This window comes from Gossypium hirsutum, chromosome A03 (assembly GCF_007990345.1).
Source record: "Gossypium hirsutum isolate 1008001.06 chromosome A03, Gossypium_hirsutum_v2.1, whole genome shotgun sequence".
Lineage (NCBI taxonomy): Eukaryota > Viridiplantae > Streptophyta > Magnoliopsida > Malvales > Malvaceae > Gossypium > Gossypium hirsutum.
In genome coordinates, this window is record NC_053426.1 from 21,951,416 (window position 1) to 21,969,863 (window position 18,448).

The following is an 18,448-nucleotide window of genomic DNA, read 5'->3' on the forward strand; positions in this document are numbered from 1 at the left end:
AGAAAACAATATTCTAGTATCATTATCAGAAAGTTCCTGCAAATTTTATCAACCAATAATTACTGATCCGGAAAGTTTGATTCTTCCACCAAAAATTTAGTAAACTCAATAGGCAAATCTTTAGTAGATACTGAATTCATGCAATCATAGAAATAAGTCAAACTAAGATCAATTTAAAATAATCATATTATTATCGATAAAGAAGTACCAATAATGACTTCCAGTAAAAAAATATTTTCTTATATTCGATTAACATATACCCTAACTGATGTTCATTCTCCAAATTTTACAATGAAGTCCTTTGTCACACTTCGACTTTCACTCATATTTCCAAGGTTACAAAGTGATCTACCTCTGGTAACTGTGTTACTTCGTCTTGAAATTTGAATAATATCTTTCTCAACTTCCTTCGAACAATCACTAAGATAATGATCAAAAGAATTATATCCAACACATATTCCATTCTTTATTCTACATTCTCCAAAATGTAGTTTATTATAGTACTCACATTTGAACTTAGTGTTTTTAACATTTTTCCACACTTACTACAGATGTAGCTTAAGATCTTGGACTGAAGCATCGGGTATCTCAATCTTTTACTTGAAATTCTAATTTCCATTTCGATCTGTCTTTTCTCTTTATTAAGCTCTTCGACTTTATGTCTTCATTTAAACCATCTTCAAACCATTTGTACATTATGGTTTTTGTTAGAATGCACCATCTGATATATTTATTCAATAAAACAAATTCCCTTCATACACAGTTATAGTCATATGACTCTGTTTAAGCTTCAAGAATTCTTTCCATCTCTGATCAAGAAATCCCTTGCTGATATATATCTCTTTCAGAACTCATTTTGGAAAATTTCCAAATAACCCTTTCTTAATCACAACATAGATCAATATTTTCCACGACTAGTAAGCTGAATCTTTTAACAGAAATGTAAGCTGAATCTTTTAACAGAAATATCATACATTTCTAATATTTAATTGGTGAACAAAACAATTCATTTACAACCCTGATAATATTATCTAACCAAATTTCAGTTCTTTCAAGATCATTTTTAGCTGTAAATCTCAATTCTTCCATACTATATATACAAATTATTAACAATTGATAACTTACCCGTTCAGACAAGCTCTGTACCTTGTAATACTTCAAGAACTGATTGAGCAACATAAGAGATGGATATCATAGAAGATACAGTTCCTTCTACTTGCTGAAGAGCATCTATTATAATTCTAAAGAATTATGAATTATTTCTTTCTCTAACATTACATTATTCAACATTCAGCAGTTAATTACCCATTGAGTTAATATTCAGTGTTGCCGACTCTTAATTCACAAGACTCTTTGTCTCCAGTATAAATTTCATAATCAATACCATCGTTATGTTCATCTAACATTTTCAAATATAAAATAGAAACAAACAAATATATCAGCATCCAATCCTGACTAAATTTCGACTCAATTATGGCATGTACCTCTAGACTCAATTCCGAGCCCAATTTAGTTTGAGAATCGGCTAAACCTGCAAAACTCTGATACCATTAAATGTAACACCCCCTAACCCTTATTTGTCCCCGGAACAGGATTACGGGGCATTACCAGTCAATTCAGTTCAATCACTTTAAATCACATTCAAACCTACTCAAAACATGTCAAATTAGACATTTTATGTGTTTATATGATTAATCTTTTTATGTATTTCACATACATTATCAAATAGTTCAAATTCTTACCAAATAAGCCAATTCCTACGATATACTATTACTAAATCTAAATTTACTTATTTCATCCTTACATTGACAATCCAAAATGACACACATAGACATTTTAGGTACATGCCATTACCAATAATTAATATACCTCATCACGTTGAGTTCGGGATCAGCTTGGGATGCTGATTCAACGGTCTGACTTTAACTTATCCTACGCACGGAAACAAACCGTACGCTAAGTATGAACTCAGTGGTATTTCTATAATCCAAACACTTAACAATATATCATACATTTAAATCATATGCCAATCAAAATTATATATATTCATTACAAAAATTAAATCTTTTATAACTCACTCAATTTTTTTCCTCTCTAGTAACCCGATTAGTTTCAAAATAAATTCACAAATCATTTGAACAATAATATTTTCCATTCATATCTAGTTCAAAGATGCTTAATTCACATGTCTCACTCATACTTTAGTTCACTGTTCAATATTAATAAATAATATTCAGCTATTCACTTCTCAATTAGTAATATGTTTTATTCCAAGCTCAATATCAGCCAATTTTTTTTCAATATCAATCAATTTATCAATATCATTCAGTAACAGCCAATATTTTTCAGTAGCGATCAATTGATCATTATTATTCAGTAACAGTCAACCATTAGAGAAATCAGTCATTCAGTACTTTTATTTACCCCTATTAACATGACTTGGACATAGATGGATACATGGATCCAACCAACCCACCAGTACGGCACTCAGTGCCTCATCGGCTATGCCGAAGTAAACAGTAACAGTACGGTACTCAGTATCTCATCGAATTAAACCGAAGTAACAGTAACAGCACGACACACAAGGTGCCTCATTGACTTGAAGTCGAAGTAACAGTACGACACTTATAGTGCCTCATCGACTCAAGGTCAAAGTATCCTTGAACAGTTCCAATCCTATGACATGCCAACTATATCTGACTTAGCCCGATACTGCTAATAGGCTTTTAATAAATTTTCAGTTTCCAATCAATACACATTTCAATTTAATCACATAAATTAATAATTCAATACAATTCAATATACATTCAAATTCCACAATAATCACATATGCATATTTATTTCATCACATTTTCAATCAATTTAATTTTCAATATAACATACATTCAATATTCAATTTCCATATCAATCACATATATCCATATAAATTCAAAAAATTTATCACATACCAAATCAATCTATTTCAATTGTAAAACACAATCCAATTAATTCTCACCTTAATTATTTATCATAACATTTAATCAAAATATAACAATTAATAATTAAATTCACTAATCAATTTCAACCAAGGTTCACTCCAATTCCAAATAATCATCTCAATGCACTTACCATACATATTAAATAATAATTTCAACAATTAAATATTAAGTTCGGATTATAAAAATACAAACTGTAATTTCCGAGCTAACCCTCTTTGACTTTGTCTTTTTCTTTCTTAGCCGAGGTTTTCTGGTACAACGTTAACTATAAAAATTAAAACAATTTAAAACTATCAATCCACTACCATTCAATTTCACATTAAATATTTCAAGTTTTATTCAATATCTACTTTAATTTCAATTTTAATCTTAACTAAATTCACTTACTTTTCTATCTCAATTCATACTTTGTTTCTACTCAATTTTCAACCAAACTTAGACATAACTATCTAAATTTATCATAAAATCCTAATTTTAAAATTTTTACAATTTAGTCCCTACTATGTAAAACTAATAATTTCTTTTACAAGTTAATCCTTTAATCAATTGTAACTAAAACATTTATCAATTAAACCCCTAATTCAATCATTTATTCAACATGAGCTATACTCAAAAACCTAAGCACTTCCAAAATCTCAACTTAATTTCTACAAAACTTTATTCTAAATATTCTAAAACATCAAAATTAAAATAAAATGACTTAATTGACTTACCTACTTAAATTCCAAGCTTTAAAATACCTATTTCTCCCTTTTCTTTTCTTTTCTTTTCTCCCCTGTTCGTTTCAAACTATTCTGTTTCTTTCTTTCTTTGTTTTTTTTTTCATTTTTGCTTAACTTTATTTCATATATATATATATTAGTAATATAATATAATAATAATTAATTTATAAATATCTTTTACTTAAATTATAAGAAAATATTTTATTTTGTTACAAATGTATTTATATATATTTTACACATGTACTATTCCATCATCATAAATTTGTCATATTTTTATTTATTCATCCTATAAAAATCTCATAATATAATTAATATAAATTATAATTTATTTTAATAACAAGTATAAATACTACAATTATACACATATATTTTTGTACAATTTTACAATATTAATACCATACAATTGTCATTCTTTTCAATTTATTTACTAACAAAAGTCTCCTAATATAATTATTTAATTATTAATTATCTTTTACTTAATTTTCAAGTAAATAAATAAATATAATACAAATGTATATATTCACATTATTACAAGTGTTACTATCTAGTTTGTTCTTTACACAAAAATCTCACAATTTAATTGTTTTATCTAATAAATATCTTTTACTAATTAAATAAAATATCACAAATGTATATATTTCTATTCATACACTTGTATTAAATCATTACCATACATTTGTCTTTATTTAACTCATTTCATAATATAATAATAATTAATATAATTTATAAATTGATTTAAAACCTTAAACATATAAAAATCTTAGGGCACGTTTGGTTCGCTGTATTGGATTAGAGGTGTATTGGATTAGAGGTGTATTGGATTAGAGGTGTAATGGAATAGAGGTGTAATAGCAAATCAACTGTTTGGTTGAATGTAATGGAATAGAGGCGTAATAGTAAAACTGTGTTTGGTTGAATGTAATAGAGGTGTAATAGCATAATGGAGAAAACTAAAATGACCAGAATACCCTTAGCATAAATTTGTTTTGGTAAATGATTATTGTTATTGTTATTTAAATTTTAATAAGATTATTTATTATCAAAAATAAATAATTTAATCATATTTAAACATAATTATTATTAAATATATTAAATATATTATAATTAAAATATATAATTTAATAAAATTATTAATAATTAATATTCTTATATGAATTTACTCAAATCATAATATATGATACTATAAAAGATAATTTGAAATGATTAATATTAAATATATTTTAATTAAAATATATGATTGAATAAAATTTAAAATAATTATAACTAATAAATTATCTTATATGAATTTGTATAATTTAAAATAATTATTATTACATATAATTTAATAAGATATAATTTCATAAAATTATTGATAATAAATTTTCTTATATGAATTTATATAATTTAAAATAATTTATATAATAAATCTATTGTATAACTTTCTCAAAGAGGTTCTTTCATCGTCGGGCATGGGTGTTGAAACCAAATACTTTAAGAAAAATGAATACTCTGACAGGGGTATAAAAAAGGGATACTTCAAGCAAAATGAAGAGTCGGAGAAACATAGCTCTGTATATTCTCTCAGTTGCTATATTTTTTGGTTTTCTTACCTTATTCTCTGAATTTTCTTCCTCAATGAGGTTCTTTTTTATTTTTTGATTTTAGCTTTGCCCCTATGGCATGAACCTTGTGATGAATTAAAAAATTAAAGAAATATATAAAAATGGGTAAAATTACAATGAATCATTACTCCAAAGTTAAAAACTAGTTATTCTAATATGATATTAAAATGCCAAGAGTGCAAAACAAATAATTTTCCAAGGATACCAAATCAGAAGGGACTTAAAAGGCCAACTAGACAGAGAAATTCAAGCAGATGCATCGCCGTATTTCATCATTGATATGTTGCATTTTGGATCATAATTCAAATTCAACTACAAATTATAGGTTAATGGGTTTGAAGCAGCACCAACAACTGTAGCCATGGGATTCGACAAATTGGGAGCAGCAAGAATTGCAGTAGTGGTGTTTGATGGAACTGTAGTTCCTACATTCAAACAAGTTTAGTCAGTTAAGTATCTAGCATTTCAATATGATTCAACAAGCATACAATTCAATGTTATAAGAGGTAAAAGCATAACATTTGCCACTCTAAGTCATGTCAATTGCCGGAAGGTAAATGAGCAGAACTGCTAAAAGCTGGTGACCTTTAAAGCCATTATCAAGCCCAAAAGAACAGCAAAATAAAATAATTCGTTGTACATATTAGATATAGATTTTAAACATCCGACCCCAGCCTCTCTCAAAACCTTCCCTCTTCTATCTCGATGAGGAAATTACACAAAAAAGGGAATGGAAAAAAGAAACAACGTAAAATCCTAACAGCTATAATTCCTTAAAAGTTACACCAAGGAGTATAACTGCACCGCATCACATGATCAACCAGCACCGTTTTTATTGAAGTTAATATATTGAAAACGGAAATATAACTACACTGCACCACACGATCACCCAGCATCATTTCTCTTGAAGTTAATACAATACTGTTTTCAACAAAGTTATAAGCTAGTTAGGGGTCACCACTTCTAAACGCATAATAGTAGCATAGGAGATACATGTTTATGTTTGACCCGTTCTAAGCCAACACCCTTGACTTTGAAAATTGGAGAATCTCTATGGTTCCTTTTCCTTTTCAATGCCTGGCCCTTTGGCTAACTTGAGCTTTTCTCTTTATCGTTTACCATTCTAATACATTTTATATTTCTTTTCTCTTAATACTCATATTTGGTTTGACATTTCCAAGATTCACGACGGTAGTTATACAAAGATGAATAGGCATATTCCTGGACATATATGATAGTTTTAAGTAAAACTGCTTTGCTATTTATAGATCAATGATTTAGGCTTGATTTATAAATTACTCGGGCGCATGCACATCTCATAATCCTTCGTATTCACCAGTGTGCATCAAAGACCATCTAATAAGATAAATCCCAGAATCAGCCATATGACCTCACCTAAGAATGAAGAGCTCGATCAGACAAACAAAACCTACGGAGCATTTTAATTGCTCTCATTTCCCGTATCACTTACATGAATAACAATAGTTTTGGTTAATTTCATTTCCAAGTCAAATTACATCAGATGTTCACTAGAAAGAATCAGAAGAGTAAATTTGTTAATCACATCAAAGCAGTGCTTGAATATTCATACACAGATGACCACATAATTCTCTAAAAAGGACTTCTTGAAAGCTTCTATTGCAATCTCGCTAATGACCAAAGCAAATAGATAAGACTTTAATTAAAACAAAGACAACAACCTAAAGTAGCAAAGGAAACTAAAAAACTATTGGAAACAACCACACGATTATTGAGGCAATGAGGTCTAATTTTCTACAGAATCATATGCCTATTTCATGCATAAATGACTGCATAAGTCTACGCAAAGGATATCTTTAGTTTCAAGTTCAATACTGCTAATGACCAATGTATATGAACAAGTCAACACCATAATTAAACAAGATGACAAAATGAGATACTCCATCCATTCGTGGCTCAATGAAGTTGCTAAAAAAAATAGGATACCATTGAAAAAATCACAGGCATATATTTTTACTCAAGCAAAAGCTTGTACCATGATGCTGCCTTGGATCATAAATCACCATCTGAGATGTATCTGGACGAAGGACTTTAAGAGAAGCAGTCGGAACACCTGATGGTGCTGATGTACTCTTATCTGCACAAATGAAAACAAAAATTAGCCCAATGAGTATTAATAGTAACCTGGAACAAGAAACGGTGTACCTGTCATTGCAGATCCATTAGAGAGAGCTGACTTATCCACCTTCTTACCAATGTTTTTAGAGAGCCACTGAAGAGAATATCAATGAGTTCAAAAATTAGCAAATGCAATTTCAATTATTCAAACATAGAGGTACAGAAGCAATTTTAAGAGTTATACTTACAGTTTTCAAAGGAAAAAGAAATTACACATAAACAAGTCCCAAATTTTTTCATATCTATTGCTGAGACATGAGCAACAAATTTGCGGTTTTATGAAAGAACAATAAAGCATGTTCAAGCTTAAAGCATCTAAAAAGTAGGTGTTAATCATGTTATCCGGACAGGTTTCAATAATCTAGGGCAAGAAAAGATCATAACATTTCATTTTGACTCGAGGTTCCAAAGGCAGATGTGCATCCGGTACAATCAGAAACTCTAAAAGGAGCCAAATTATGCATCGGCCTTTGCAATGACATTACAATGACCATAACAAACACCAAGGTTATGACTAAAATAAAAGAATAACAGCCCTAGTTGCTGATACGTTATAGAAAAAGTTGGAAATGCTACATGGTTATCTTGACATGAAAATTTCCGACCTCATTACATCACTGAACTTCAAAATTTCCCATCAGTTGTAAACATAGCATATTACTTTTATTTACGACATACTTCTCAAATACATCAGATCAACCTAAATAGTCATCAATTGTATAACACTCACTGCCACCCTCAAGATATTGATAGATATCTCTACAACTATCTTTATCATGGAAGATTAAGAAGAAGGCCCTTGTTGCAAGACCAAGTAGCAAATAAGGCTACACAGCTATGGCTCATTCTTCTGTGGACTTATTTGGCTAAGATACTTGCTAGAGGAACTTCATTCTTCTTCTTAGGTTTGCACCTACACGATGTGTGTGTATGTGTTTATCTTTGTCCCCTTCTAAAATTTTCAATACTACTCAAAACTGCTACCAAGCATAAAGCCTCCATTCTTTTGGCTACTAGCTTCAACATAGATGCCAAAATGCTGCTTGCAAAAACAGGCATAAACCGAAATCAGGTAATCATCAAAATCCCCACCTAAAGAGCAAATCACCATTCACAGACCAGGGCGGCACCAAACATACAACTAATACAGTTTTCTTAATACTATTAACCCTACATCCAATTTTTAAGAAGTCTTACTAACAAATATTTCTACCTTCTTGCACACAAATAGTTATTAGTCCTAAGCCAATGTTTAATGAATGTCCTAGTCAGACCCTCCTGCAGTCATAATCGAAAGTTGTACTGCTTAACCATCCTCTCTATTACCAAAAATTACTACTCTCAGAGGGTATCACCAAACATAGTTCCTGTTCTAACTAATAGTCTGCATTATGTCACAAGTTTTCTCCCTCAAAATTTCTAAGATTAACCCAGTTAAATATGCAAACCAACAACCTTAGTAATTTCCTTCTCATGCAACTGATTTCTCTTTTCCATTTTCTGATTGAAATGTTCCATTTATGAGAAGTGTGAAATCGAAAGAAAGAGAAGAAAGAGGGGCTGCTGCTGGTTACTGTTTTGGCTGCTGCTGCTGCTAGAATTTCCAATTTTGTGAATATATTGAAGAGAAAAAGAGAGGGTTTTGGTGTGCGGAGCAGATAGTGTTGGGAGGAAATGGGGAAGGGAAATTTGATGCCGAGACGAGAAGAAACGATGACGACAGATTAATCAACGGAATCAGTGGGAAATGGGAGGAGAAAATGATTAGGACGGAAGAGGAGAGGGTCGGGTAGGGAGGGAGGGTAAAACAGAGAGATGGGGAGGGAGGCCGGGCGTAATGGCTAATACAACGATTTGGGAACGGATTGTAAAACACGGGAATTTGGGGATTAGGGGCGTAATGTAATACGCGCGTAATGGCTAATACAGCGAACCAAACGCCGGATTAGGGGCGTAATGTAATACGCGCGTAATCGGGGCGTAATGGATTGGGTAATTCGGCGAACCAAACACGCTGTTAGATTTTTACTTCATATGCCGCCTCAACTTATGCTAAATGGTATATTTGCCATTTTGGTCCTTTTTACTTTCTATTATCTATGCTTCAACTTTTACCCATTATTCAATTTAGTCTTTTTTCCTAATTACCCTTAATTCATCTATTCACAATCTAATTAACCTTATAATTAATTTCGTAAATATTTCTAATAAGTATTTTTAAATCTATTTTTTAGAAACGAAGACCCGAAAATACACTTTTCCGATATCCATAAAATTTGGATCGTTACAAATATTCTAGCATAATAATTGAGTATTATTTTATATTTAATTTGATTTATTTATTTATAAATAAATCATTACAATATATGTAGAAACAATTTAAAATATGGATTTATTAATATATATACATAATAAATTTATTAATATATGTAAAAATAGCTTTTCCGGAAAATATTTTCAGGAAATCGGTCAAATAATAGAAAATATTTTACACAGATTCATCCAAACACTAGAAAAGTAAACCATTTCCAGAAAAGTAAATCATTTTCCAGAAATGATTTTTCGGAAAATATTTTACTGGCAAACATACAGAGCCTTAGTGTTTTTTTTGTAGAGTTATCGATAATTGGATATTTAGTATCAATACCTCCATATTAATTCGTATGTGTAGGAAGTCAATAGATTAATTTGGTATCAATACCAATTCTCAAGCATCGATACTGGAGGTAAAAATATAGATGCTTTTTGAATTGTATCGATAAATTACTAGATTTTAATTTTTGCAGAGAAACAAAATGCTAAAAAGGTACTGATTTTCTAAACAATATCGGTACCAGTATGAGAAATATTGATACCTGAGAGTGTGTATCGATACCTACGTGATTTGTTTGGCAATTTTTGTTAAGTGGTCTTTAAGCATGCTTCTAACTTTTAATAAGGTCTTTTAATGTATGTTTAGTAATTTAAACATCACCTAGGGTACTTTAGACTTAAAACTCCTATAATTAATTAATTGTGATGATGTTTGTATGCTAATGAGACGTGGTGTAATGTGTGATGGTGTGACGTTAGTGTAGCGTCCTGTTACTCAGACTCGAAGATCGGGGCGAGTATAGGGTGTTACATGCCAGGCAACCCAGGATGACTTAATTCGCGGTATAACCACATATCTAATCTAGTGGCTTGTCCAGACTGTTTGATTCTGGCAACTTGACTATGCTATTTTGAAAAGTGACATAAGCTCACTTATAGATGTGTAGGGTTGGATGGGTAATCGTTACCTTATTTTGTGTGATTGGTGGGAAAAAGATGATGTGTAGCGGATGGGGCTAGGATATATTTTTGTTTAAGCATTTGCATCTGTAATTGTATCTGCATCGGGTTTTGTGTATAAAATTGTATCCGTATCTGAAACTAAGATTGTATATGTATCTAAATTGCATTTATTTCTGTAACTGTTATTGTATTTGATTTTTTTCTATTTTTTTGGGTTGAGTTACACACTAAGCTTGTAAGCTCACCCAATTATTCTAACTTTTTAGGTAATCAATAGAATTAGGAGTGGGTAGCATTTGGAAACTTAGACTGGTTTTCTCGCATAAGATGGCTTGATTTATTAATAATTGAACTTTTCAAACTTTTGAATTTGTGGATAAATTTTCGGGTTTAATTTTGGATTTTCTTATTTAGTTTAAGTTTATGCACAATTTCTTCCAATTTAAATAAATGTTTGATTTTCAAAATTAGTGAGCTATGGGTTTTCCGCTACAAATTTGATATGAGTTTTACAAAAGCTTAAAAATGAAAGTTTTTGAAATGCTTAATCAGCAAAATTATATGTTTTCACTTATTGAAAACACGATTTACAAGATATCAACTCTGAAATTTCTGCTACAAAATTAAGTGTCAAATTAAGTGCTTTTCCATAAAATAAATAAGTTATGCACATGTGATTTTCTCAATAACATGTGAGAGTATTGTGAAAAGTAGTATTTTTGAGTCACATGATTTCTAAAGCTAGATTTCAAATTCTGGGTTTTTAAACAAACTAATGTAATTTCTCCATATTCGATCATAACATCTAGGCCGGGTTTGGGGTGTTACATTTAGTGGTATAAGAGCCTAGGTTTAAAACTTGGGCTGTGATTTTTGGGTTCAAAATTGTTTTAATTTTGATTTTCAAATTTTGATTAAACTTTGATACTTGAACTTATAAAAAAGAGAATCTGAGTCTCCGACGTTGATCCAAGTAAGTTACTTATATTCTGGTTACTTACACTTTAGCTACTTTAGTTATACTGATAAACTGAAGAAATTATAAAATAAAACATTCTCTACTTTAAGATAACTATGCACTTTTGCTAAACATTAGACCTAGGATTTTTAATAACCTAAGCTAAACTTTAGACTTTTGAACTGTAGATAAGTAAAATGAGTTTAAGCGGTTCGCATGGTCATGGTACGCTAAGGTTTGGTGGTTGTTGTCGGGTGACTCAAATTGAGTCCTTCTCTATGGGAAATGTTAATTTGGAAACGAGTGAGACTATAGTGATGCTTTTCTTAGTTCCAGAAAAACACAATTGTTTGAGATACAGGTTGTTCCAAACAATGGTTTTTCTAAACAAAAGTTTTCTTGCAACGCCATTATTCTAAATAATAGTTGTTTTGAACTTTAGTTATTCTCAATAAGAGTTGTTCTCAAATAACAACACTTGATGATAATTGTTCTAACTAAAGCCCTATTTTGAACATAGTTATTATGGACATAGTTATTCTTTGAGCAACAACTATTCTGAACAAGAGTTGTTGCTCCGAAAGAGATACACTTGGTAACAAAATTCCTGAAATATAATATTTTTTACTTCAAAGAAAAGGTAAATATTAGTAACCAAAATTGAGTATCTACAACATCTATAGCTAACATATCTTAAGAACTTAATTTTTTTTCATTGAAGAAAATAAGATTCAAGCATAAAAGATTTAAAAGATAAAAATAAAAACTCTTTAAATTAGGCTAATAACATGACTCTCAATTAAAACAACAAACATAATGTTTGAATGCTAAAAAGGAACATGATATAGGTGCTTTAGATCAAAGGAAAAGATTGTGATCTATCAGCAAAGCTAAAAAACACAACACCATCATAACATAAACTGACAAAATACCTTTGGATCAAAGACTATAATAAAATTAAAAAGATAACTCAAATGATCTCTCATTTCTCCTAAGGGAAAAAAGTATTGGTTTAATGGCCATTGTTAGGGTTAATGTTGTCACCAAACTGGAACATCATCTCAACGCCTCCCACATGAGTTTGAGGATTGTTGTTGTTGTTTTTGCTCATCAACTCCATGATCCATTGCTGCCTCTTCATTGGATCCATGTTATTCACATCCGATGGAAAGATGTCCTCCGTACTTGTCCTAGGCATCGCTTTGGGCATTACCATCGTCATCAGTGAAAGTGCAACCATAGATGAGGACGATGATGACTATGCCCCTAGAGTGTAAAGGGGTGTCATAGTAAATGCATCCATCCTCTTGTCAATATTACTCAGTTTTTCATCGAGCAACAAGTTGAGATCATTTATGTCCTTAAAGTTGAATCCATGGATGACCCATTTACCACAAATGTTATTAAACATGACTTGAATCATCTTTTTTTCCTGGTTGTCCTTGCAATGTTTTTTAAGCTGTTCCACTACTTTGACAGTCCTTTGGGAGAGAAAACTCTCTTGTTTCACCATATTCTTTCTTTGTTCCATCTCAAGGATCATCTAGAACTTGGAGAGCACTTGTTGGCCTCCTATGGGGGATGGCCAGACCTTGAGTTGGGATTCATAAGGACTATACATGATAGCACAAGTGTTGATCCCACAAAGGGTACTCAACTCACTCATCTTTTTCATCAAAACCTTGATTCTTTTCTTATAGGTGGCTTTCCTTGATGAATCATTGGTGATATAAACAAGCTTAACCTTCTTCCTTATCATGGCTTGCAAATCAAAGAGGGAGATTTGAATGTTTTTTTTCTTTTTCTTACGTATTACTTACCTAAACAATGAATGGATGCTTTATATAGAAGTGAAGGGAGTGGAAATCTTCTCAAATTAAATGACAATAATAGCCAATAATTTTGGAATATAGAATATAACACTATAATGCAATACAAAATTTATCAATTTGGTAAAATAAAAAATATATTGCTAGTCCTTTGTACAAACAAAATTTGAGATTTAGCCATTGTACTTATCAAGTTAAAAATTAAGTTCTCTAACTCTTTTATTTAAAAATATCCGTCTAATAATTAAAATTGCAAGTATTTTCCATCAAAATTTATCAATTTGGCAGGTTGATTAAGTCGTCCTCATGTGGCTTGGTATATGATTGACAGAAAATAATCATGTTAAGTTCATAAATTTTAACGAAAACTAAAAATAATGATATTGACGGGACTAGGATTTTTAAATTGAAAAAGAACAAGGATTGAATTTTTAGCTTTTGAAGTACGAGGGCTAAATCATTAAATCGAAAGAAATTGAAGGACTAATAATATATTTTATCCATATTTAAAAAAATCATATACATTTTCTATATTAATTTATAAATGGGAATTCCAGATAAAAATAACGTATATGTAAGTATATAAAAGGCAAGTGTTCACACATACCATACATGCATGTGCACCATGGCAATGTTTAGTTATTGATGGTAATAAAACATATAAAAACAAAAAAAAATATTTATTTGTTAAAAAAAAGATGAATAACATTGTTTCAAAAAATTAAAAAAAGGTAGAAAATAATATTATAATACATAAGTGATAAGTAGAAGTTATATAATTACTATGTTACAGTGTTTGGTATTTAAGTAGTGTAAATTGTTAACTAAGAAATGTAATAATGTGTAGTACTTTTTTTATTATAAATTTGGTGAACATTTTAATTTTATCACAATAATTACAGAGAGATCATAGGTATGCCAGCTAGACTAAGTGTAGCAGCTTTTTTTTGCTATATGAATAACCAAAACATGTTGAGATTTTTGTCTTATAAAACCATAGTATCTTGTTAATTATATTGTCTTGATTAAAATTCCTGATTGTAAATAGCATATTTACAAAATAAATACCAAAATAAAAATGAAAGTTCCAAAACAAAATTAAAAGTCCAAAAGTCCGTAATTTGACCCAAAACATATTTTAAACCAAAATGTTTGAGCTGAGCTCCAAAATCGCTGCCCAATCCTAAGTCTGAGGATCACCTGGAATGAAACAAAACAAACGAGTGAGCTAGAAGCCTAGTGTGTGACTTGGCTCACATGCAAAATTTTACTTATAGAATTCTCATATGCAAATATCATATCAAAATTTTCATATATCTAGAACATATATCATTTTCATATTTTGAGAACATATATCATTTTCATATTTTCAGAACGTATAACATATCAGAGTAAATCGTACCCCCCATTTGCTACACACCAATTAGGAGTACAGGAGTCTATCCATCCAACCAAACTGGTATGTGGTGGTATGCCACTCATAAATGTGTAGTTGAGCTACCAGATAGAAATTACAGTTTAATTGCCAGAATTGTAGTAGAACTGCCAGATTACACTTCCTCCATCATATCAATAACTACCCCAGTGCATATGCATAATCATGTTAATATACATATGTATCATATAGGTAGCATGGCATGCATATCTAAACATATATTTACAGAGCATAACATAACACATAACTTATAAAAAGCAAAGCTTACTTAACGTGATTTCTAGGCTTACTCATGTGTAACATACCAAATTTTTCCACTTTTATAGGCCTACAAAAATGCCCACGGATCAAATTTTTGAGTCCTTTAACCGGCCCTTAGTTGAGCCTTCAAATTGGCTAAAAAGTGTTCATATGGTCATGTGGCCCACACAGCCCAATAAGCCAGTTCGTGTGGTCCACACATCCTACCTATTTAGGCCGTGTAATCACACACGACCTTGTGCTCCATAGGGCCAACCAGACGACCATGTGGTGCACAGGGTCTGTTATATGACTTACCATATGGCCGTGTGACGCTCGACAGCTTCAAAAACAACCCCTATTTTCAAGCTTTTTCGAGTTTCAATCAGGTTTTTTGGGTTGGTTCATACAATTGGTGATATTTCTGATAAATCACATGATAACGCACTATGGATCTTACATACGTCATCCAAAATGTATCGATTAAAAAACATGAATTACTCAAGATTTCACAAGATTAACACTTCTAAACTAAAAATCAAACCCTAAATGACATTTGAATACTTACTTTACAGACACAATGCCCAAAAATGGCCACTACCCTGTTGAAGGATTTTGATTCTCACACCCTTCTTCTGACCAAAACCACAAGAACAATTAACTTTACTAAGAACAAGGATTAAGCATTAGGACAACACTTACCTTATTCAAGAAATGATGTCAAAGCAAAAAAATAGAAATAGTTTGACGAAACTTATACCACTTTGAAATACAATGAAAGAATGAACAGCAAGCACAATCAAAAAGGAAAAATGAAGTGGCAGCAAGTAAAAACCAACAGAAAAGAAATAAAAGAAAAAGAAAACTCAAAAAGAGAAACAAAAGAAAAGGAAAGAAAAACGTGAGAAGAAATGGGCTAGTTTTGTAACACCCCTTACCCGTATTCAATGCCGGAACAAGATACGAGGCATTACTGGACTTACAAAGTGAGCAAACATACAATTTCAGGTCGTAATTTTTCATCCAAATTAAAACCATTCTCATTCAACCATAAAGTATTTAATACGAGCCTACGAGGCTTGAAACATGCTTTGAAAGTGGTCCGGGACTAAACTGAGCATGTAACACCCTGAATTTTATGTTTCTAATTTTGCGATTAAATGACACAACTGTGTATCTGGTTCAGTGGTTAAGTGTTCTGGGTGTGTGTGAGAGGTCCCAAGTTCAAGCCTCTCATTTGGAAAAATTTGGCTTTTCCTGAATTAAGCCTTAACTTCTAGTTAACAGGCTTGTATTAAACTATTTGTAATTTCATATCTGAATGGGCTTGCTGGTCTAGTGATTAGGATGTGTGTGCTGGTGTGTTGGGGGTATGGAGTTCGAATCCCTGCACGAGCCAGAGAGTTTAATTTTTGGTTTGATGGCCTGTTAGAATTTCAATTGGACCGAAATTCTGAGTAGTGGAGATAATCAAGGATTTGGGGGGGGGGAAGTTATCAATTTTCATTTTTTTTCTCCAAAATATTTTTTTTAGTTCACTTTTTCCATTTTTTCTGCTGAAATTCTCCTAAAACTCTCCATTTTTCTTTTTGTCCTTTCCCATTCTTGAGTATTAATTTTCTCTTGTGTCGAGGAGTGTGTTGGTGTAGTTTCAGTAAGTGGTTTTGGTGCCTTGAAGTTATGGTTTTTAAGATGATAATTGGGTTTTCTTTTTGTTAACTGTTTGACAGCCAAAAATCTGGTGTGAGAAGCTGTTCTAGTTTCAGATCATAGTGGGGAGCATTCATGGTTCGCAAGGTAAGGGTTTTATGCTTAGAAAGTGTCTAATATGTTTTGGGGTTTTGGTTTAATTCGATCGTTTAAGGGATTAACTGAGTAAAGCATGTTTGATTATAGGTTTGGTTTTGGCATCAAAATTGAACCAGGTGTGTACCTGAAAACACAAAAAATGAGATCGGTGAAAGCTAAAAAATGAATCTGTTGATGCCACATAGGGGTGTGGTCGCCCGTGTAGTAGGCCGTGTGGCAGTAAACGAGCATGTGATTGACGAGCCAGGCCGTGCGTGCAAGACACGGGTGCATGACACGGCCGTGTGATGGCTAATGAGGCCGTGTGTGAGATAGGGCTCAACCAATTGGGTCGTGTGGGCTACACGAGCATGTGGGCTCATACAGGTATACCACACAGGTGTGTGAAATTCGAGGCCAGGTCGTGTGATGCCGTGTGGGCCACATGGGCATGTGAGCCCAAACGGGCAGACCACACTTTGAAAGGTTGCTTGAGTTACCCAAGTCGACTAGGACCTATTGTGGGGTCGGTGAGAGTTACATGATCTCTGATTTCATGATTTGACTATGTTTTTATACGTGTCTAGACATGCTCACTGATTTGTTTGTATGATCTGATAATTGCATATTTGCATGTCATGTAATGTATGCTGCATTGCATCGGGGTTGGGTTAATGTATATGGAGGAAGTATTCTGAAAGGCTCCTAAGCCTTATATCTGGCAGCACAGCTACAACTATCTGATTATGTGCTACATTCGGTACAACATGATGTGTAGGGATGGGTGGGTCAATTTATCCCCACATGGTGTGTAGGGTTAGACGGAGTTGGTGTGTAGAGGTTGGTGGGTAGGACTCTGTTTAATCTGTTCTGTTCTGCATATTGTATCTGAGATGGGCCAAGGCCTTAATATTTATATATCTGATTCTGCGTCTGTGTGGGCTAACGCCTATAATGATTTCTGTAAGGGGCTCCGACCTAGACTGATTATGATTATGAGCTAATATATGCATGTATGCATGTTTTCTTTTGGGATTACACATTGAGTTGCAAAAACTCACCCTTTTTATTTTGTTTAAACTGTGTAGGTAATCCCTAGACTTGAAGGATCGGTGAAGCAGAGGACTCGAGGGTGGCTACACATAAATTTTTAGACTATTTCTTTTTTATTACATCTAGTTTTTATTACTTATTTGGGGTTTTTGATGTAATTATGGACTTGGACTGTTTGGTTTTAGTTCAGGAAATATTAGGGTTTTGTGATTATTTAAAACTACAACTCATCAAAACACGGTTTTCCTAAAAACTAAGGTTTTCTTAAATAAAAATGATTTTACCCTAAATTAATTATTTGGGTTTCAAAAACTTCCGCGTAAAAGAGATGTTTGAATCAAATCAAATAGAACATGTTTTCCTGAACTAGGTAAAATTAATTATTGGACGATTTTAAGGTCAATGCATTTT

The 18,448-nt window shown here is 31.8% G+C and overlaps 1 long non-coding RNA gene and 1 pseudogene across 1 annotated transcript; both read right to left on the bottom strand.

Annotated features, from left to right (window-relative positions):
* Positions 1–5,457: 5,457 nt before the first annotated feature.
* LOC107887035 (uncharacterized) lies at positions 5,458–8,028 on the bottom strand. Its single transcript, XR_001680968.2, has 3 exons — positions 7,486–8,028; positions 7,316–7,417; positions 5,458–5,726 (listed from the first exon to the last, which is right to left on the bottom strand). It is a non-coding gene; the product is annotated as an uncharacterized lncRNA (long non-coding RNA).
* A 4,883-nt stretch (positions 8,029–12,911) lies between these two features.
* LOC107887797 (agamous-like MADS-box protein AGL80) lies at positions 12,912–13,451 on the bottom strand (annotated as a pseudogene).
* Between the last annotated feature and the right edge of the window lie 4,997 nt (positions 13,452–18,448).